Source organism: Octopus bimaculoides, chromosome 1 (genome assembly GCF_046866305.1).
Source record: "Octopus bimaculoides isolate indiv1 chromosome 1, ASM4686630v1, whole genome shotgun sequence".
In the NCBI taxonomy this organism is placed as follows: domain Eukaryota; kingdom Metazoa; phylum Mollusca; class Cephalopoda; order Octopoda; family Octopodidae; genus Octopus; species Octopus bimaculoides.
The window spans coordinates 140,401,047-140,417,518 of record NC_142928.1 but is presented as its reverse complement, the minus strand read 5'-3'; the positions used below and the strand labels follow the sequence as shown (position 1 = coordinate 140,417,518).

General features: G+C 33.9%; 1 long non-coding RNA gene across 4 annotated transcripts in view; it reads right to left on the bottom strand.

Moving 5' to 3' along the window:
• The window catches only part of LOC128248888 (uncharacterized), a 77,109-nt gene extending 61,061 nt beyond the window's left edge, over positions 1 to 16,048 (bottom strand). Inside the window, exon 1 of one of the 4 annotated variants that reach the window (XR_016243535.1) lies at positions 14,777 to 16,048. This is a non-coding gene — a long non-coding RNA (uncharacterized LOC128248888). Of the gene's footprint in view, positions 1 to 11,231; positions 11,424 to 11,763; positions 12,286 to 14,776 lie in introns of those variants that run through there. The other 3 variants (XR_016243534.1, XR_008265031.2, XR_016243540.1) reach the window with 3 other exon arrangements.
• Positions 16,049 to 16,472: the final 424 nt, after the last annotated feature.

Here is a 16,472-nt window from a genome sequence, read left to right as displayed (position 1 = left end):
GGCATATATAAAAAAAGATATAGTTTATATTCATATAACAAAAGAGAAAGAAATGAAGATTGGAAAGTTAATAATTGTTTATTATTAACAGCAAGTTAATCATCATCCTTTAGGTATGCTGTTAACAATAAACAATTATTAACTTCCCAATCTCTATTTTCTTTTTCTTCTTATATACATATATATATATGCTGAGGCACACTTCTTTCATGACTGACCATGGGATTGCACCTAGAAAGTTACCCTCGGTGGCACAAGTCCAGGCAAGGTTGTTTATGGAAGATCAGCAGTCGCCCATGCATACCGGCCTCCTCTCTCCACGCCACCAGTGTTATCCAAGGGAAAGGCAAAGGCCGATACTGCTTGGCACCTGTGACGTCGCAACTCATTTCTACAGCTGAGTGAACTGGAGCAACGTGAAATGAAATGTCTTGCTCAAGAACACAACACAATATATATCTATACTATAAAAGGCAGATTTTCTCTGTGTGTGTGTATGTTTAAAATTCATACATTTACACAATTCCAAATTTCTTGGATTAAAGAATCGCAATTAATATTCTAAATACAATTTGTTAGGCCACTGCGTCATTTTTTCACTCCAAAAAATTCCTAATAACGAATATAATCCATAAAACTACACGAGTAAACATTTTCTCCCTAATTAAATCTAATTTCCTCTTTCTAATACAAATCCTTTCAACTCCTACTTTCTCTTATGAACCTTTACGAACAATCCAACAACAAATACAAAAAGAAAGGATGGAGAAACACTGACAGTAAAAGAAAACTATTTCAGTATCAAAACTGAAACAATCACATTTCGATACTGTAATGACACTTTCACTTTAATGGTTTCATTTTAATACTACATACATATATACATACATACCTCATTCTAATTGGCGAGAATTGTAAGTTATTTCTAACTTGTCCTTCACCATGATAACAACAGAAAAAAAATAGTCACACATCTTTTTCAAATACGATCGACAAACATTTATTCCCTACAAACTGTAAGTTTTTTGGAAAATCTTTTCGTAAATCTTGAGATTAACACCCGCACGATTACCTACCTAACCCTAAAACCCCAACTCTAACACTTTAGTGAAAATCGTGCGGGTGTTAATCTGAAAATTTAACAATATTTTTTAAAACACTTTTACTTACTAACATTTTTTTATTTAGTGTGTGTGTGTGTGTGTGTGTGTATGCTGCCCATATATTTATACACTTAAGACTTAGTTGTGGGTTGGGAGTTTGATCGGCAGACGTCATTATTATTATTATTATTATTATTATTATTATTATTATTATTTTCAAATTTTCCCCCAAAGCGGCTTCGGGCAGGTGGAGAATAGTCGATTATATCGACCCCTGTGTCCAACTGGTACTTATTTTTTAGACCCCGGAAGGATGAAAGGCAAAGTCGACTTCGGCGGAATTTGAACTCAGAACGTAGAGATGGGTACAAACCTCCCGTCGCTACACTGATTCTGCAGAACAGGGTTGAGTGTGAAAACCAACTTTAAAGTGTAAATATAGATGTTTTTGAAGTTCTGTATCTGTGTGAAGCCTTTTTAAAAGTTTATAGAAATCCACATTTTCCACTTTTTCGTACAAATTTTTACATCAATGGAATTTTCTCGATGTGAACTTTCCAGTGCAGTAATTACATTTTTAAAATTCCGTTTACTTTGTGTGATTTAAGGGAGATTTGGCTGTTGTTTCTAGCAACTTTTATATTTCTTCCCTTCTACCTGTATCGGCGTTCTTACACATTGATCACGCGCTCAACATATCATATACAGAGTAAGAGTAAAAGAGAGAGAGAGAGAAAGTGATACATACAAAGTCATAGATTAACTTGCTTTAAGACTATTCTTTCTTTCTACCTTTTCACTCTTACTTCGTTCTTCTTCCTCTCTTCCATTTAATAGCTTTCTTCTATCCCTCTACCTCTAACATATTTTTCATAACATAGAAATGTAAAAACACACAACCACACATACGTGATCTGTGACAGCAACATACACATAAGCACATACACACATCAACATTATCGATATAAGATTTAGTTTCTGTGTGTTTCTTATATAAACATGCGCACGCATTGCTATTTTATAACTGTCTTCCGTTCTCCCTTCCTCTCTTTTTCTTTCTTCATTGCTCCCGTTCTCTATCCCCTTCTCCCCCTCTCTCTTTTTCTCTCTCCCTCTTCTCTCTTGCTCTCTCAAACGCATACACGTGCACGTACACACAAGCATTCACTTCAAGATAACTCATGTTCGTCAATGTTTTGTAAATATACAAACTACGGAGCTTATGGACAACACATTGCAAACCAGTGAACTTCATTACAAATGTGGGTAATTTTTCAGATTAACACCCGCACGATTTTCACTAGGGTGTTAGGGTTACGGTTTTTGGGTCAGGGTTAGGGTTTTAGGGTTACGGTTAGGGTTAGAGTTACGATGAGAGTTAGTGTTATGGTTACGGTTTAGGGTCAGGGTTAGGGTCTAAGGATTACGGTTACGTAATTGTGCGGGTGTTAATCTGAAAAATTACCAAAATGTGAAAACTACCGACCCTGCCAACTGTTATAACTTTTGTTGTTCCCCTTAATATGTACATAGATTATGCCTCCAAACGAGACAACTTGCTGGGGAAAGAAAGCAACCGGTTTAAAAAGACAGCAACAGACTGCATCAATTCAACACATTCCAGAAGCTATTTTGAACATAATGCAAAATGGTGCATCAACATCTACTGTCCAATCTGATACAATTCTGGCAGAACTGTGTAGCAACAGATCACCAGCAATTGCTTCATCAGAAATTGCTGTCCTACCCCCTACGAAAAGGAATTACTCTGCTATGTATAATCAAGGCAGCGCAAAAAGTTGTTTTGCACAATCATTTCTATAGCCAATTAGACGGATGAAATTTACATACGCTTAATAATGTTACGCAAAACAGCATTCAGACTTTCCCAATAAATTAGATCTTCTTTTGAATTATGAACATATTTACATCATAAGGGTTTTTTCGTTGGAAGGCTTTCTTTTTTAGTTGATTTTCACCTAGCAAGACTTATTGTAGATGGCGTAATAAGTCACACCCGGACAACGTCGGGTTATACTGCTAGTATATATATATATATATATATATATATATATATATATATATATATATATATATGTGTGTGTGTGTGTGTGTGTGTGTGTGTGTGTGTGTGTGTGTGTGTGTGTAAATATATATATTTAGCAAGCATTCTCTTCCTCAGGCGAAAACCTTGTGGCATCAAACAGTGCTTCAGACCTTTGAGTAACCATCGATAACAACTTGAGCTGGAGTGCCCACATAAACAACAAAATTGGCATGGCCCGCAGGACGTGCCCCTGAATTTCTTTGGATTTTCCGGTCTAAGGATTCTCTTACCAGTATCTTTCTTTTTGCTGCCTTCGCCAGTCCTTAACTTGAAGACTGTTGTCTGCTATGCTTTCGTTACACAAAACAAATTATAGACATTCAAGTGCTTCAGAGATCGATCACAAAATATACTTGCTGCTGCTAAGGCTCAAAGAAGCAGAAATCTGAATTTAGCAATTTCCCCACCTATGCTAGACGTTTTTCGTCTGCTACTGATATATATCTGTGTTTTTCTTTAGCACTATACGTCTATACGAAATGGTCTCTGGCGGCGAATACTGCAGTTGTCTGACTTGCTACACGTTAAACTATACAGAATGCTCCCTCTCTCTCTTTCTCTCTGTACACACATATATTTATATCTGTGTGTATATATATATATATATATATATATACTTTATTTAAAAGCAGCAGAAATATAACAAAAAGCTGTTACTCAGAGTTTCCCGTTCCCATTCATCGGACAGTTTTGTTAGAAATGGGAGAGAAATGACGATGCAATCAAAACTAATACAAATTAAAAAACATGGATCTGTTTCATTGAAATTTATATTAGTTTTGATTGCATCGTCATTTCTCTCCCATTTCCAACAAGCGTGTTTCTGTAGTGTGTGTAGGACCATTCGTTGTTTAGTTTTTCAAATACATGTTATGGGGTTAATACTTTGAGTGTAAATTGTTTTTAGGAGTGGTTTTTGACTATTTCCAATTTTTTTCCAGATTTAGAATTCTTAAAAAGTATTCCTTTTTTTTTACTCTACGTAGTTAATAATAATCTTCTTTTATTTGGAGAAACGAAATATTCAAAATTGTCCTTTTACACAAATGTATTAATGTACATTACATTGTTGTAAGATTTGAGTATTTGATTTGTTATTCACGTTCTCAAACGCAATTAATTTTGATTCTGTTTGGCCAATATAATTTACATTGCTGTGAGGGAATGTTGAGGCAGTAAATTAGATATTTTGTTTTGTAATTCATATTCGAATTAACCTTCAATTCTATCCCATTCTTGAATCATTTAGTTTTTCTCTTTTCAATCATTTTACACGTATAACAAGAACGATCTCCACCGTTTGTTACCTGCATTATTTCCTCTTCTGATGTAAATTTCGCCTTTGTTATGAGTCTTTTAAGATTCGGTGGTTGTATTCGGCTATTAGTATTTTGTGATTCCTTAATTATTGTTATTTTAGGGAATGGTCAACGAGATCGCCGATCCACCACCTTACTGAAACTTATGAAAATATATTTGCTTTGTATTAAAATTAACTATACAATTTGGTACATGGTATACTAAAGTAGATCGTTTATATTTTTTTCTCCGCGAGGTTTAGGAAATCTATTACTAAAACAACAAAAAGATTAAATCACTCATTTCGATTCATTTTTAACTATTAAAATATAAATCGCAGGTTTCATTTTGATTGAACAATAACGAAATAAGTTTTTAATCGGGGAATTTCTATCATACTTGTTGCTAACAATTAACTATATATGTGTGTGTGTATGTACATACTAGACTGGCTTTTCATAGAGTACTATATTTCTTCTTAACGTTCTTTTTGTATGCATTTGACTATTAGGGATATTTCATTAGTTCACCAATATTTTTCTACTCTAGGCACAAGGCCCGAAATATTTGGGGAGGGGGCCAGTCGATTAGATCGACCCAGTACGCAACTGGTACTTAATTTATCGACCCCGGAAGGATAAAAGACAAAGTCGACCTCAGCGGTATTTGAACTCAGAACGTAAAGACAGACGAAATACCGCTAAGCATTTCGCCCGGCGTGCTAACGTAACAGCCAATACGTCACCGTGAACTTAACCAACATTTATTGCCTTGATGACATTGTGTTAGCATATATTTTCGGATATATTAATTTGGCTGGTATTTTATATCTTTTTCTGTACCTAAATATGCTGGCACAATAGAGACGATTGTCGGTAATGTATCGTGTAATCGCCAACTAAAGATGTGATTTTCTCCATTCTTATTCTTATCTTATACTCCAAATTTCTTAAAATTCTTCTAAGCAATATTTGGATTTATTTGTCATGCATGAAGAATTACCTTGCATGTCTATTCTACTTACATTAATTGGAAGCTGATTATTGGATATAGTTAACCAAATTCGTTTAACACTTAGTGCTTTATAGATATCTTCCTGGATTTATTAGATTTATTAATCCCTTTTACTACTTGTTATATGTATGTATGTATGTGAGTGTGTATATATCTGTCTTTTATATTCGAACACACATACACAAGGTGTGTGCGTTATCAGTACGAGGGTCGGCTGCATTTTAGGCGTAAGAGAATATATTCTCAATGCGTCTGGTGTTAAAAACACCTGAAAATAAGTCATAGGCAAGTGAGAACATACACACACATATATACATACATGCATACATACATACATACATACATGCATACATACATACATATATATATATATATATATATATATATATATATATATATATATATATATATATATACACACAATTAAACCTTGGGAGAGGCATTATGCCGGTAATAAACACATGCACTGGTTCAGTCCTTTATTAATTTATACACAGTATATAGTGTTTTGTTAAATCATTTCATTGCACTCTTGCAATCTCATAACTGAAACACGACCAATTTTGAACAGCAAATACACGTAGATAAAAGCCTTACAATTACCCATGGTTGCATATGTTGTTCACACATAAAATACAGAACGTGAACGTAAATAAAAAAGATGCATTTACGAAGAAAACAAAAAAATAACAGAAAGGAAACCAAAACCAAGTCCAAAGTCTCTATCTTATCTGATATAAAGGAAATTGTTACAAACACACATAAGGACGCACATACTTACATATAAGCAGGAACACATAAGTGCGTGCACACATATGAGCGTGCACACATACGAGCTTGCACACACTCACATTCTCATACAGAACAGTTTCAAAACAACGCCAAATCATACACTCAAAATAAATGGAAGTGGAGAGACAAGTTACTGAAGAGATTGCAAGAGTGCAATGAAATGATTTAACAAAAAACTATATACTGTTTATAAATTAATAAAGGGCTGAACCAGTGCGTGTGTTTATTACCAGCATAATGCCTCTCCCAAGGTTTCATTGTATTTCTTTCAACACACGTATCAACATCAAGAATCTTGCACACGAAATACACATACGAAATATATATATATATATATATATATATATATATATATATATATATATATATATATATATATATATATACATATATACATACAGGGTGTCCCAGAATTAACTATCTATTTCAGTGTAATCGGACAATTTTGTTAAAAAGTCACTTTTATTTATGTTTATCATATTTAGTATGTGTTAAAAGTGAATAAATATTTAAAATTTTGCTTGTAATTTTATAATTTTTAAAATAATTTTATTTTCATTCCTGTTGGATCCCGCTTATCTGTCCACGACAACACTTTTTCAATTTTGCTGCAATCATTTTCTCTACCTCTATCCCCAGGGTGAATCATTAGTTAAATTCGGTTAGCAATGTTTGTGATAACTTATGAAATGCTTCAAAATGTGTTTTGCAACGTTAAGGATAAATTTGAAATTTGCAGGGAGGCAGACGGAGCACATGTTGCAAATTTTCAATAAAGTTTTGACATAAGATTTATAAATTTATTTGTTTTGGTATCATAATTAAATAATAAACATAAAATTCTGTCACTATTTTAAAAAATTTGTCCGATTTTATTGAAATAGTTAATTCTGGGAAACCCTCTATATATAAATACACACATGCACACACACACACACGCACACACACACACACACACACACACACACACACATACACACATACACACACACATTTATTAGGTCATCCCATATATATTGCATTTTTTAATACTTTTATTTTTCAAAATTAAGATAAAGTTCTTTTTAAATCTAAAATATACTCTCCTTAATTTTCTATAATGCTCTTCCATCTATCTGGTAGACTTGCAAGACCCCTCTTCCAAAATTCACTTGTCCGTGACGAAAAATACTACTCCAGTATTGTTCTGACCTTGTCACAAAATTCATATTTTTCCGTCCAAATGATTTCGAAGACTGCGGAATAAATGATAATCAGATAGGGCAATGTCCAGCGAATATGGTGGGTGGGGCATCGTTTCCCATTCAAACTACTCCAGCCTTTGGAATGTCACCCTCGCTGTATGTGTCCGACCATTATCCTGATGGAAGAACATCTTTCGTCTTGAAACCAAAGATGGTCGTTTTTCTTCTAGTGTTAAGTCGCTCAAACTGCTCGCAGAAGATCTCCTTTGTTATCGTTTAGTTTGGGTTTAAAATTCAAAGTGGACTAAACCTTTCATATCCCACCTAACAGATAACAACACCTTAGGTGGGTGAAGACCTTCTTGAGCCTGGTGTGCCGGTGCTTCTCCTTTCCCTATCCACTGTCTTCGGCACTTGACATTCTTATAGAGAACCCATTTTTCGTCATCAGTCACTATTCAGTCCAAAAAGGTTCATTCGTGAGACATGACAGCAAAGAAGAGCACACATTCTTTCTGCGGGCGATTAGACTCGGAAAGTTTGTGAGGAACCCATTGACCCAATTTGCTGACTTTTCCGATGGCACGCAAGTGTCGATGAATGGTTGAATGTCCAAATTTAAGCTTCTCTGCTAGTTCCTCAATAGTTACGATGGGATTTTGTTCCATCAGGGTTACCAGGACGTCCTCGTCAAGATCTACGGATATTCCAGGACTAGTCTTATCTTCTAGGCTGTAGTTTCCGGCTCGGAATTTCTGGAACCACCGTTGACACTGGCTTACGCTTATTGTCCGATCCCCATATACTTTCCGTTGCGTTGTTACCTTTATTGAACTCATAAAGTCACTTCCATTATAACTTCGAAAAAATAACTGTTAAAATCGAACTGCACTCTTTAGAACTTGCACTAAGAATTAGAAGGCAAAAGTACTATCAGCTTTTATAGCAAGTTAATGCTGGTAGTTTGTCCCGTCACCCTCCAACTTTTAGTTCATGCAATTGAAAAAAACCGCATTATTTATGGGGTGACCACACACACACACACACACACACACACACACACGCACACACACACACACACACACACATATATATATATATTTATATGTATATGTATGTATGTATATATATATATAAAGAAAGTAGAAAATAGAGATACAATTGATGAATAACAATTGATTTACATCAATTATCATTTATTAATTAATTACGAAAAGACAGAATCTCAACTTACAACCGTTTCCGTTAGCCTGATTCTCAGGTTTTAACCACCACAATAATAATGATAGTTATCATTGTAAGTAATTAGTTATACCAAATTGAATCATGGAACTTCATCAGAGCGGAAAAGTATATAAAATGAAAGTAAAAAGGAAAAGAAGAAAAAAAAAAAAGAAGGAAAAGAAGGAGAAAGTGAGAACAGTGATAATCAATTGATGGTACCTGCTGACCCACTGTGAAACATTCGACCGACTAGAATTTAGATATAGAAAAAGGGGTAGTTATAACATATGAATTACATACATATATGTATGTATGTATGTATGTATGTATGTATGTATGTATCTATCTATCTATCTATCTATCTATCTATCTATCTATTTATGCATATATATATATATATATATATATATATATATATATATATATATATATATATATATATATATAGAGAGAGAGAGAGAGAGAGAGAGAGATCTTATGAGAGGCAATGATGTCAATAAGATCCAAAGGTGTAGGTAATGCTGTGTAAGTGCTATGGGCAGACTATAGTTAAGCTCCAGGTTCGGTGATTATGCGAATGAGGAGTCCACCGTAGGTCATGTATCAGCATATGTATATTAAAAAAAAATTTCAGAATAAGATAAAAATCCTAGGCTGTGAAAGATTTTAGAAGATTTATAAATAGAAAGTCTTACAGCTGTTTCTGGGATATTTTATATATCCCTTCATCGGAGACGGTGTGAGAAGTTGGTTAAGCAATAGTTATTCTAGATAAGATATGAAATAGAGAGTGAAGTGGCGGAATGAAAACAGACGTGAGATATGTAAGGATATTGCATTTGTAGATCCATTATTTAGGCAGAATGGTATACATATAAAATTTCAGTTACTTGTGAGCAAGTTCCAATAGTATTTAAAATTGGTCATTCCAAGTATAGAGTTTAAACACGGTGTTATTGAATCGAGGGTTTTATTTGAAAATTAGTGTCAACCAAAGAAGTTTTGTAATCATATTAATATTATAGAAAGGAATATGATTCATAATTGAAATAAGGAAATTTGTGAATATATATATGAATTACACTTGTTAAATGTAATTTCTATCTATCTATCTATCTGTGTGGGACGAGCCCACTTATCAGCCGAGTCTATCGTGAATATTGTTCCGCCACCTTCCTTTAAACGGGAAGGAAAAACGGTTTTTGTAACACTGATAGCTATGGCAAAAGAATGCGTGTGGTGGACGCGTTTGAAAGGTCTACAAACAAACACTTTCCTCTCTGGTCAGTCCCTCGTCAACTTTTTCAAGTACCACTTGAAAAGGAGGATGAGGATAGAGAGGAAGGTGTTGTCGAATGAAAGTTTCAATAAAAAATGGGTAAATGTGGCAAGAATGGTAAGAATGAAAGACGACACCATTTTAAGCATAGACTTGTAACAAAAAGAGACAAAAAGAGAGAAGGTACTTACTTTCATGTACCTTTAAAAAAAAAAGCCTGAGGTGACCGTGGTCTTTTCCGTAGGCTTTTCTCTCCACGGATAAACCTAATCTGTTCCCCGTTTTTTACATCGACTGTGATACACGATCCCTATTGATCGCCCCCCACCCACGTTTTTTTTTTTTTTTTTTTCTTCCCGCGATCCCTTTTGATCCAAATTATCCCCCCCCCCCAAGAAAAGCTCTACCTTGTAATTTGTCCATTTTCTGTATTTAGCCCTGTGTGGCTATAATAAAAAGATATCTATCTATCTATCTATCTATCTATCTATCTATCTATCTATCTATCTATCTATATGTGTGTGTGTGTGTGTGTGTGTGTGTGTGTGTTTGTGTGTTTGTGTGTGTGTGTATATATTTACATTTATACATATACATATGAGGGCGCATAGCCTACTGGTTAAGATATTGCACTCACGATCGCGAGATTGTAGTTTTAATTCCTAGACCGAGTGGTATGATGTGTTATAGAGCAAAAGACTTCATTTCACGTTGCTCTGCGCTCGCTTCGACACTGTATGGTACACAGTGCATATGTTGAAACCAACGTCGTTTCGATGGAGAGATTGAGATAATGTGCGGCACGAACATTTGATCACTTTAAACAAATCATTTGTGCCGGTCATTCGGCAAAAAGCTAAACGCTCATACGTCGTCTTCGATGGGAGAGTACATTATTAATATATACATATATATATATATAGTAATTCCTCGCCATAACGCGGTTTACCTATCACGCACTCAGTACATCGCGGATTTTTCTGACTAATATATGTAAATTTATATCGCGGACTTCTCAGTATATCTTGGGTTTCTGCTGTTGATAGGTATTTATACATTTTTAGACTTTAATTATTTCTGTGGTAAAATAAACATTTTCACGCCTAAAAATTAATAAATTGATAAATAACGATAAAGTACAGTACTGCACTGTATAACACCTTAATTGAAATATAGTAAAAGAAAATGCGTAGTGTATCGTAAATGAGTAAACAAAGAATCGCACATACTGTATGGAAAACGGAACTCGGGTGGCGGGTGTGTGGTATTGTTTTTGCATTTATAATAAAATAAATATATAGGAGTGGCTGTGCGGTAAGTAGCTTGCTTCCCAACCATATGGTTCCGGGTTCAGTCCCATTGCGTGGCACTTTGGGTAAGTGTCTTCTACTGTAGCCTCGGGCCGACCAAAGCCTTGTGAGTGGATTTGGTAGACGGAAACTGAAAAAAGCCCATCGTATATATATATATATATACACACACACATATATATATATATATATATATATATATATATATACGATGTGAGTGTGTGTGTGTGTGTGTGTCTGTGTTTGTACCCCCCACCATCACCTGACAACCGGTGCTGGTGTTTTTACGTCCCTGTAACTTAGCAGTTTGGCAAAAGAGCCCGATAGAATAAGTACTAGGTTTACAAAGAATAAGTCCAGAGGTCGATTCGTTCGACTAATGGCGGTGCTCCATCATGACCGCAGTCAAATGACTGAAACAAATAAAAGAGTATCATAAAAAAATATATACATTACAGTACTGTTTCTACTTCGCGGATTTTCACCCATCGCGGGATATTTTGGAACGTAACACCCGCGATAGTCGAGGGATTACTGTACGTGTATCTACGCGTCTAAAGTATATAGATACAAAGAGTTTCACACATACATATAATATATTGGTTTCCCATTTGGTTACAAGGCGAGTAATTTCGAGGTAAGTCGATTACATTGACTGATATATCGACCCCGAAAGAATAAAATGTAAAGTCGACCTCGGCGAAATTTGAACTCAGAACGTAAGGACGGACGAAATGCCGCTAATAACATACATATAATATAATATAAATAATAAGGGTAGCTTTTTCGCAATTTTACAATCGCAAGGCAGAAATACATATGTCACTGAACTGACTGTGGGCACTAGTCAGCACCAGCATTGCTAGAAATAAGAGTTAAAACAACTCATAGCCACAAGATAAGATAAGGTCATTAAGATAAGGTACTTCTTGTGGCTATGAGTTGTAATAACTCTTATTTCTAGCAATACTGGTACTGACTGGTGCCTTCAGTCACGTAGTGACGTATATAATATGTAATATATGTATTCAAATCGCACACACTCTCTCTTTCTCAATATATATATATATATATATATATATATATATATATATGTATTCTATTGTGTCTGGGGAGAGTCATTTTCTTTTTGTGCCTTATAATTTAACACACTCACCGGTAAAATTTCCACTTATTTCTTATTTTTATTTTCCTAAAAGTTTCGTTGCATCTTGCAACCTTACAAAGGAGACAGAAGTGCATACATATACAAACATACGCACTCATACACATACATAAAAAAATACACCAACACGGACATGCAAGCACATGAATATGCAGAACACACACATACAGATGCACACACATACATACATATATACATATGCATACACACACATATACATACACACACATGCATGCATACATACATACATACATACATGCATGCATGCATAGGCACACACACACTCACACTGACCCACACACATGCGCATAAACAAACAAAAAGGAACGCAGTTTAAATAACGGAGAGAGTCAGGACTATTGAAAAGGTTGCAAGACGCAACGAAAATTTTAGGAAAATAAAAGAAATAAGTGGAAATTTTACCGGTGAGTTTGTTAAATTATAAGGCACAAAAAGAAAATGACTCTCCCCAGACACAACAGAATATGCTTCAACACACGAACCCACATAAAAAATCTTGCAAACCAAATCCCCAAACGAAATATATATATATATATATATATATATATATATATATATATATATATATATATATATATATATATATATATATATGTATATATATATATATATATATATATATATATATATATATATATATATATATATATATATATATATATATGTATAGACACATAATTTTTTTACACACGTACACATATACATACACGTGCATGCGTGTCTAGTTTAGGGATGTACGTATATGTATAAGTATATAAAAGTATATTAATGACTTTCTGTTAAGCCTCATTAAATAATCAAGATGACAATACATTTTAAGCATTAATATGCTTTTCAAATTTTCACTCGAATGTCTCAAAGAGGAAATATTTTAATCGCAAAAGAACTCGTACCAGTGATAAGAATAGATTTTTCGCAGAATCTAATAATATCTATAGTGAAAAAAGTAATCTTTGAGATAAACAACCATAATACTACTGTAAGGAAGAAATTACATATAAAATCTCACCATATTTGGAAGAGGTGTAATAAAGTGTAGAAACAACCGAAGAAAAATTTAAGCAAGTTACCTTGTTTTTCGTAAGTGTAGAAATGTACGTTGAAAGATGGATAACTTTAGGGTGGAAAATCAGTATGCCACCAAATATAAATGATTTAATGGTTACAAATATAAATTAAGGTCCTTCTTTTATCACCGTTTAGGTATTTTCTTTCAAAACTCTAAAATTCAGTAAACAAATATCCTGACATCTCTTATATTATCTGCATTTATACAGTGAGGACGATACATAACGTTTGTAACCAAATGTTGATGTATTAAGCATCCGAAAACTTAACACTTTTTCTCTTTCCATTAAAGCGTTAAGTTAATACCATATTTGTTAAGCCTTCTCCCTTTCGCGTTGTAATTTCCTTCACACACACACACACACACACACACACACACACACACACACATATATATATATACAACACACACACACACTCCATTTCCTAATTTTGGATATATATATATAATTATATATGTATGTATGTGTGGATATGTATATATATATATATATATATATATATATATATATATATATATATATATATATATATATATATATATGTATGTGAGTGTGTGTGTGTGTGTGTGTGTGTGTGTGTGTGCGTGTGTAAATATATATATGTATATACATAGATACATACACATATATAAAAGAGTCAAGACTATTGAAAAGGTTGCAAGGCGCAACGAAAATTTTAGGAAAATAAAAATAAGAAATAAGTGGAAATTTTACCGGTGAGTGTGTTAAATTTTAAGGCACGATAAGAAAATGACTCTCCCCAGACACAACAGAATATGCTTCAACACACGAAATCACATAAAAAATCTTGCAAACCAAATCCCAAAACGAAACATATAAAATATATCCATATATAATTATATATATACATATATATATATATATATATATATATATATATATATATATATATATATATATATATACACACACACACAGAGTCAAACACACATACTCAAACACACACACACACCCGAACACACACACACATGTAATATAATATAAGTACGTATATGTATGTATCTATGCGTAAAGATTCTAAATATTTAACCGTTTATTTAGTTAGGGAAAAACAAATTTCAGCTTCTAAGCCGCTCTGGTTAGGAGCGAATTGGCTAATTTGAATTTTAAATCATTTTTATCGTTTTTAATATAACGCATTTACCAAACTTAGAAGCATATGTAGATAATTACGAATACAATGTTACGTTATTCTCCTTTTCATGTTCGTCCTGCTCGTCGTACTCCTGTATATATTAGGTTGTCCGGAAAGTTCTGAGCGTTTTTTAATATGCAAAAAGGGATATAAATAATTAACCTTCCAATAAATTTTAGTGAATGAAATAATTTCCATTATTATCTATGACCTTTGCCCATCTGTCAGGCAATTTAAATATTCCATCAACATAAAATTTGATTGGTTTTGAAGAAAAAAAGTTATCGAGATAACTCCATCTAAATCGTTAAATGTTTTTCCTTTCAATGAATTCTATAGAGACAAAAACAAGTGGTAGTCGGATGGCGTAATATCAGGAGAATATGGTGGATGGGGCAAGAGATCCCAGCCAAATTCATGTAACTTTGTTCGGGTAGCCAAAGGCACATGTGGTCAGGCATTGTCTTGTTGGAGCGATCCCCCCTTTCCTGTTGGCAATCTCCGGTGTTAATTTTTGGTTCAAATTAGCTAGCTGACGATAGTACACATCAAAATTAATAGTCTGGTTTTGTGGGAGAAGCTCATAATAAATAATGCCTCTATGATCCCACCAAACATAAAACATAGCTTTTTTGGAATGGATATTCGTCTTTGATTGCTGATTTGGAAGATCCTTACGTAAACTCCAGGATCTTTTTCGCAATAAGTTTTCGTACACAATCCATTTTTCATCTCCAGTTACAAGTTGTTTAAAAAAGGTATGCTTTCGTTCCATTTCAAAAGCGCATTACAAACGGAATACTTGTCTAAGCAATTTTTTTCAGAGCGTTTGTGAGGAACCCATACATTATAGCGAGAAATATATCGTAGTCTCACTAGGTGTTCATGAGCCGTGCTTTTAGAAACTTCCAACTCCTCTGTAAGCTCTCTAATTGTAATATTTGAGGTTTCTTGGATTTTTGCCTTCAAAATATCTTCATCCAATTTTGAAGGTCCTTCACTGCGACTATCATCTTCTAAGTTAAAATCTCCAGCTTTAAATTTTGCAAACCACCTTCGAACAGTTGATTCACATCCAGCATCATCACCATAAACTTCACAAATGTTTTTGCAAGTCTTTGAAGAATTTTCTCCTTTTTTTAAAAAATAAAAGCATTACAACGAGAATATGAAATTTTTGGTTATCCATTTCAAATGTTAATAAAGGGCAACCAGAATGAAAGATAAATCTATTTTTAGTCAGGAACAAAGAAGAGATGCACTACCACTTCAAGCAACGCCAAAATTTTAACTGTGTTACGTTTCAGGTGTGTTCCATTGAAATTTTTTAACGCTTCATTAAACGTTAAAAAAATTTAGCTTAAAAACGCTCAGAACTTTCTGGACAATCTAATATGAGTGTGTGTGTAGTGGAGGTGGTGGTGGTGAATGTACGTATGTATATATAAATTGATACTTTACATACTTAGTTGCACCTACACACATCTGAATGTATTTTCATATATGTAATACAATTTATACATACACACACACACGCATACATGCACACGCACACACGCATACACGCACATATGTATTCATATATGTATGTGCGTGTACGGATGAACATACACACACACACACGCACATTATTTGTTTCAGTCACTGGAGCGTGGTCGTGCTAGAAGTCGAACAAATTAACTGCAATACTTACATCAAGTCTGGTATTTATTTCATCGATCTTAACTGATTGGAAGTGCTTAACTGAT